Genomic DNA, 6,210 nt, shown 5'->3' with positions numbered 1-6,210 from the left:
AAGATCACCCTAAACATTTAGAGGTATTACCTTTTTAGATAAAGGGCTGAGTGAGAATTAATTTTTCCGTAAGGTATGGATCAAGATTCATTATTTTGTATATGGATGTCTAATTGTTCTGGCACCCTTTGTTGGAAAGATTTTCATCATTGAATTGCCTTTGCACCTTTGTTGAAAATCAGTTGGCCATTTTTGTGTGGGTCATTTTCTGGACTTTCTGCTCTGTTCTATTGATCTATATCTCCATCACTTCACCCATACCACATTGTCTTCTTTCTTAGTGTAGCTTTATAGTAGATCTTAAAATCAGGTAGTGTGAGTCCTCCAACTTTATTATTCTTTTTCAACATAGTTTTAGATACTCTAGTTCCTTTGTCTTTCCATATACATTTTAGAATCAGTTTGTCTATTTGTACAAAAAATCGTATTGGCATTTTAATTGGAATTGTGTTAAATCTTTAGATTAGTTTGGGGAAAATTGTCCTTTTAACAACATTGAGTCTTATAATCCATGAACATGCTGTATCTCTCCATTTATTCAGGTTTCCTTTGATTTCTTTTATTGGTGTTTATAGTTTTCAGTATATAAATCCTGCACATATTTTGTTATATTTATACCTAAGTATTTCATGTTTTTGTATAGTTTTCATAATTTTGATTTCTGATTATTCATTTCTAGTATAGAGACATACAATTGGTTTTTATATTGACTTCGTATCCTGTGACCTTGATAGATGCACATATTAATTCTAGGAGCTTTTTTTGGTACATTCTTGGGATTTTTCATGTAGACAATTGTGTTGTCTGTGAATAGAAACAGTTTCATTTATTACTTTCCAATCTGTATGCTTTTTATTTGTTTTTCTTCCCTATTTCAGTGGCTAGGATTCAGGATGGTGTTGAATAGGGTGGTGACAGCAGATATACAATCTTATGAGAAAAGCATTTAGTTATTCAACATTAAGTATGCTAACTATAGTAGGGTTTTTGTAGAAGTTCTTTATCAGTTTAAGAGGGCCTCTTGGAGCTGAGGATGGCCTCCAGCCAACAGACAACAACAATACAGGGCCTTCAGTCTTATAGCCAAGGGAAATTGATTCTGCCAGTAGTCTAAGTGAGCTTGGAAGTGTGTTCTTCCTCAGTGATATTAATTTCCTATTGCTGCTGTAACAAATTTTCACAAATTTAGTGCCTTAAAAATACAAAATTTTAATCTCATAATCCTGAAGATGAATCCAAAATGAATCTTATGGGGCTAAACATCAAGGTTGGCAGGGCTGTATTCCTTCTGAAGATTCTGGGAAAGAATCTATTCCTTGCATTTTCCAGTGTATAGAAGCCACCTGTACCTTTGGCTTGTGGCCTCTTCCTTTGTCTTCAAAGCCAGCAATGAGTGGTCAAATCTTTCTCACATTGCATTACTCTGTTTCCATTGTCACATCTCCTTCTCTGACTCTTATAAGGACTCTTGTGATTACATTGAGCCCACTCAGATAATCCAGAATAACCCTCATTTTAAGATCCTTAATTTAATTGCATCTGCAAAGATGCTTTGCCATGTAACATAGTTACAGATTCTGGGGATTAGAATTCCCTAATCCTAATAATAGATTGACATATTTTGAGGACAATTTTTCTGTCTACCAACTAATCAAACCTCCATATGAGAGTACAGCCCAGACAACATCTTGACTGCAGCCTAATGGGACCCTAAACATAGCATCCAGCTAAACCACATGGGAACTCTTAACCCATAGAAAGTGTGAGATATAAATGTATTGTTTTAAACCACTATATTTCTGGTAATTTGTTAAAACAGCACAGAAAACGAATACAGTGGGCATATAGTTGTTCATAATGTTTTCTCATTATCCTTTTTAACATCTGTATTTTCTGTAGTGGTTTCCCTTATTTCATTCCAGATATTGGGAATTTGTGTTTCTCTCTGACCACCTTGGTCAATCTGGCTGGAGGTTTGTCAGTTTTATTGATCATTTATAAGAACCAGCTTTTGTTTTCATTGATTTTCTCTATTGTTTTTCTGTTTATAATTTTCAAAACCTCTGCTCTTACCTTTATTATTTTCTTTTTATTTCCTTTGGGTTTAATTTACTCTTCTGTTTTTAGTAGGTGGAAGCTTAGATTTTTTTGGTCTAAGACCTTTCTTCTTCCTTTTATGTTTTTAAATTGAGACATAACTTGCATATTATAAAATTCACCTTTTTAAAGTGTACACTTTAGTGGTTTTCAGTATATTCACAGTGTTGTACAATCATCACCATTATCTAATTTCAGAACATTCTTCTTTACTGATATGTGTCCCCAAATTTTGATATGTTGTATTTTCATTTCCATTCAATTAAACATTTTTTGGGGGGGAGGTTATAGCTCAGTGGTAGAGCACATGCCTAATGTGCATAAGGTCCTGGGTTCAATCCTCAGTACCTCTATAAATAAGAAACAAACAAACAAACAAACAAAAAAACAAACCTAACTACCTCCCACCTCAAAAAATACTAAATTTTTTTCCTCATTTCCATTGAGACTTAACACTATGATGCATGGGTTATTTGTAGTATCCTGTTTAGTTTTCAGCTGTTTTAGGATTCTGCCACATATCTGTCATTGATTTTTATTTCACTATAGTCCATTACATATGGTCTATATGTTTTCAAATATTTTAAATTCATTTAAGTTTTATTTTATGTCCTAGAGATGTGGTGTACCTTGATGAACTGTTCATGTACACTTTAAAATAATTTTGTTAGCTGGATTACGCTATGAATGTCTCTTAGGTCAAACTGGTTGATAGTGTTGTTCAGGTCTTCTGTATCCTTATGGTTTTCTATTGTTCTATTGATTACTGAGAGAGTAGTATTTACTTGTGAATTTGACTTTTAGTAAGTAAAATACAAGTTTTTGCTTTGTGTATTTTGAGCAACTGTTGGTAGGTGTGTTCACCTTTAGGACTGTGATGCTACCTTTATGAATTAACCCTTTAATCATTACAAAATGTGGCTCTTTATTCCTGGTAGTGGCCCTCATTCTGAAATCTACTTTGTCTGACATTAGTATAGCCACTTCAGCTTTCTTTTTTTAATTAAAAAAATTTTTTTATTGAGTTATAGTCATTTTGCAATGTGTCAATTTCTGGTGTACAGCACAATTTTTCAGCCATACATGAATATACATATGTTTGTTTTCACACTTCAGCTTTCTTTTGATTAGAGTTTCCATGGTATTAATTTTTCCATCTTTTAACTTATGTATATCTTGTTATTTAAAGTGTATTTCTTGTAGATAGCGTATAGTTGGTTATTATTTTTATCCAATATGACAATGTCTGTTGTTTAATTGATGTATTTATACTATTTACATTCAATATAATGTTGATATGTAGATTTGTCTTTTCCTCTCCTTCATATCCCTTATTCAGTCATTCAGCAATTTTAAACACCTTTATTGAGAATTAGTTTACATACCATAGAATTCACTTAAGTGTACAATTCAGTGATTTTTTTAGTACAGTTACAGAGTTGTGTAGCCATCACCACAATTCAGTATTAGAATAGTTTTACCACCAGAGAAAGATCCCTCCTGCCCATTTGCAGTTACTACTTGCAGTCAACCACGAATCTGCCTTCTGTCTTTATAGATTTACCTTTTCTGAACATTGATATAAATGGAATTATACAATATTTAGCCTTTTGCACCTGGCTTTTTAAATTTAGCATGTTTTTGAGGTTCATCTATGTTATAGTATGTATCATTTCTTTCCTTTTTATTGCCTAATAGTAGTCAATTGGCTTTATCATGTTTTTTGTTTAACTGTTCACCAGCAAATGGAATTTGGATTATTTCAAGTTTTCGGCTATTATGAATAATGCTGCTAATAAACATTGACATACAGTATTTGTGTGGCCATATATTTTCATTTCTCCTGGATAGATACCTAGGAGTTGAATTGCTGGGCCATATGATACATATATGTTTACCTTTTTAAGAAACTGCAAACTCTTTTCTAAAGTGGCTGTATCATTCTCATCAGTAATGTATGAAGATTCCTGTTTCTTCACATCTTCTCCAACACTTTTTGTTGTCTTTTTGATTATGGACATTTTAGTGGGTAGAAAGGAGTGCCTCATTATGGTTTTAATTTTCATTTTCCTAATGGCTAAAGATGTTGAGAATCTTTTCATGTAGTTACTGGCTATATATATATATATATATATACACACATATATACACACACACACACACGCACATATACATATACATCTTCTTCAATAAAATGTCTAACAAAATCTTTTGCCTGTATTAAAATTGTATTGTCTTCTTATTGAATTGTGAGAGTTCTTTATGTATTTTGGATACAAGTCCTTTATCAGCTTTTTGATTTGCAAATATTTTCTCCCAGACTGTGGCTTGTCTCTTCATTTAAAAAATGATGTCTTTTGAATTACCAAAGTTTTAAATTTTGATAAGTTCACTTTAGCATTATTTTCTCTTATGAACTGTATTTTTGGTGTTGTTATATTATTATGATTATATTTTAAGCACTTTTTACCTGACTCATGTTTATGAAGATTTTCTATAAATTTATAACTTTAGCTTGTACATTTAGGTCTATGGTCCAAGTTGAGTTAATTTTTGTATGAGATAAGGGCATTATATATATAAGATAAAGACGTTAATTCATCTTTTTCATTTGGCTGTCCTATTGTCCCAGCACCATTTGTTGAAAAGACTACCCATTCTTCATTGAATTGCCTTGATAACTTTGTTGAAAATAAGTTGGCTGTATGTGTAGGGATTTATTTCTGGACTCCTAGTTCTGTTTTTATTGGTTTACGTGGCTGTCTTCATGCTAGGATCATACTATCTCCATCACTATAGCTTTGTATTAAGATTAAAAAAAATTTTTGTTGGGGGGAGGTAATTAGGTTTATTTATTTATTTATTTTTAATGGAAGTACTGAGGATTGAACCCAGGACCTTGCGCATGCTAAGCACGCCCTCTATCACTGAGCTACCCTCTCCCCCCATATTAAGTTTTGAAATCAGCAAATATTAAGTTTGTTCTTTTTTAACGTCATTTTGTGTTTTCTGGGTCCTTTGACTTTCCATGTAAAATTTAGTATCAGGTTGTCAGTGTCTGCAACAAAGGCAATTTGTGTTTTAATAGGGATTGCACTGAATCTATAGTTAGATTTAGAGAGATTGCTATGTAATTATATTAATCTTATAATCTATGAACATGAAATATCTCTCCATTTATTTAGATCTTTCTGTCAGCAGTATTTTATACTTTCCTTTGTACAGTACTTGTATTTCTTTTGTTAAATTCCTTAGAATTGTTTTCTTAATTTGATTTTTGAATTACTCATTGCTGGTATTTAAAAATGCAATTGATTTTTATATGTTGATCTTGAATCTGGTGACTTTACTGAATTAACTTATTAGTTCTACTAATTTTTTATTTGTTTTTTTTTTATTCCATAGTTTGTTTTTTTTTTACATACAGGATCATGTTATATTTGAATAAAGACAGTTTTACTTCTTTCTTTCTGATATGGATGCCATTTATTTCTTTTTCCTGCCTAGTTGCATTAGCTAGACTCTTGTGTACAATGTGGAATAGAAGTGGTGGGAGCTGACATCATTGCTTTGCTCTTGATTTTAGGGGAAAATCATTCACTATTTCATAGTCTCCATAAGGACGATGTTATCTATAGGTTTTTCATAGATGCTGTTTATCAGGTTGAGGAAATTCCCTTCTTTTCCCTAGTTTGTTGAATTTTTTTTCATAAAGTGGTGTTGGAGTTTGTTAAATGTTTTTTCTGTGTCTATTAAGGTGATCACATAGTTTTTGTCTTTTACTCTGTTAACTTGGTATGTTACATTAATTGATTTTATGTGTTAGATCAGTCTTGTATTCCTGAGATAAGTTCCACTTGATCATGTTGTTTAATATTTTTTATATTTTGCTGCATTCAGTTTCCTATTAATTTGTTGAGAATTTTTGTGTCTATTGTGAGGAAAGTTGGTTTATGATTTGTTTTTCTTTTGATATCTTTGTCTAGCATTTGTATCATGATAATGCTGAGTTAACAGAATGAATTGGGAAGTAATCCTTCCTCTACTGTTTTCTGAAGAGTTTGTAAAAGAATGGTATTATTTAAAAAAAAAATTTGTTGTAATTCACTGTTG

The 6,210-nt window shown here is 31.7% G+C and overlaps 1 protein-coding gene and 1 non-coding gene across 6 annotated transcripts in view; both read left to right on the top strand.

The window, feature by feature from the left end:
• LOC102537298 (protein SPATA31F1-like) overlaps positions 1 to 6,210 on the top strand; it is an 86,436-nt gene that overhangs the window by 2,323 nt on the left and 77,903 nt on the right. The window lies entirely within an intron of this gene.
• TRNAI-AAU (transfer RNA isoleucine (anticodon AAU)) lies at positions 2,378 to 2,450 on the top strand. The gene has a single exon. It is a non-coding gene; the product is annotated as a tRNA-Ile (tRNA).

The sequence above is a fragment of the Vicugna pacos genome, chromosome 4 (assembly GCF_048564905.1).
Source record: "Vicugna pacos chromosome 4, VicPac4, whole genome shotgun sequence".
NCBI lineage: Eukaryota > Metazoa > Chordata > Mammalia > Artiodactyla > Camelidae > Vicugna > Vicugna pacos.
Note: the sequence above shows the minus strand (reverse complement) of the source record. Positions and strands in the feature narration are given on the sequence as shown.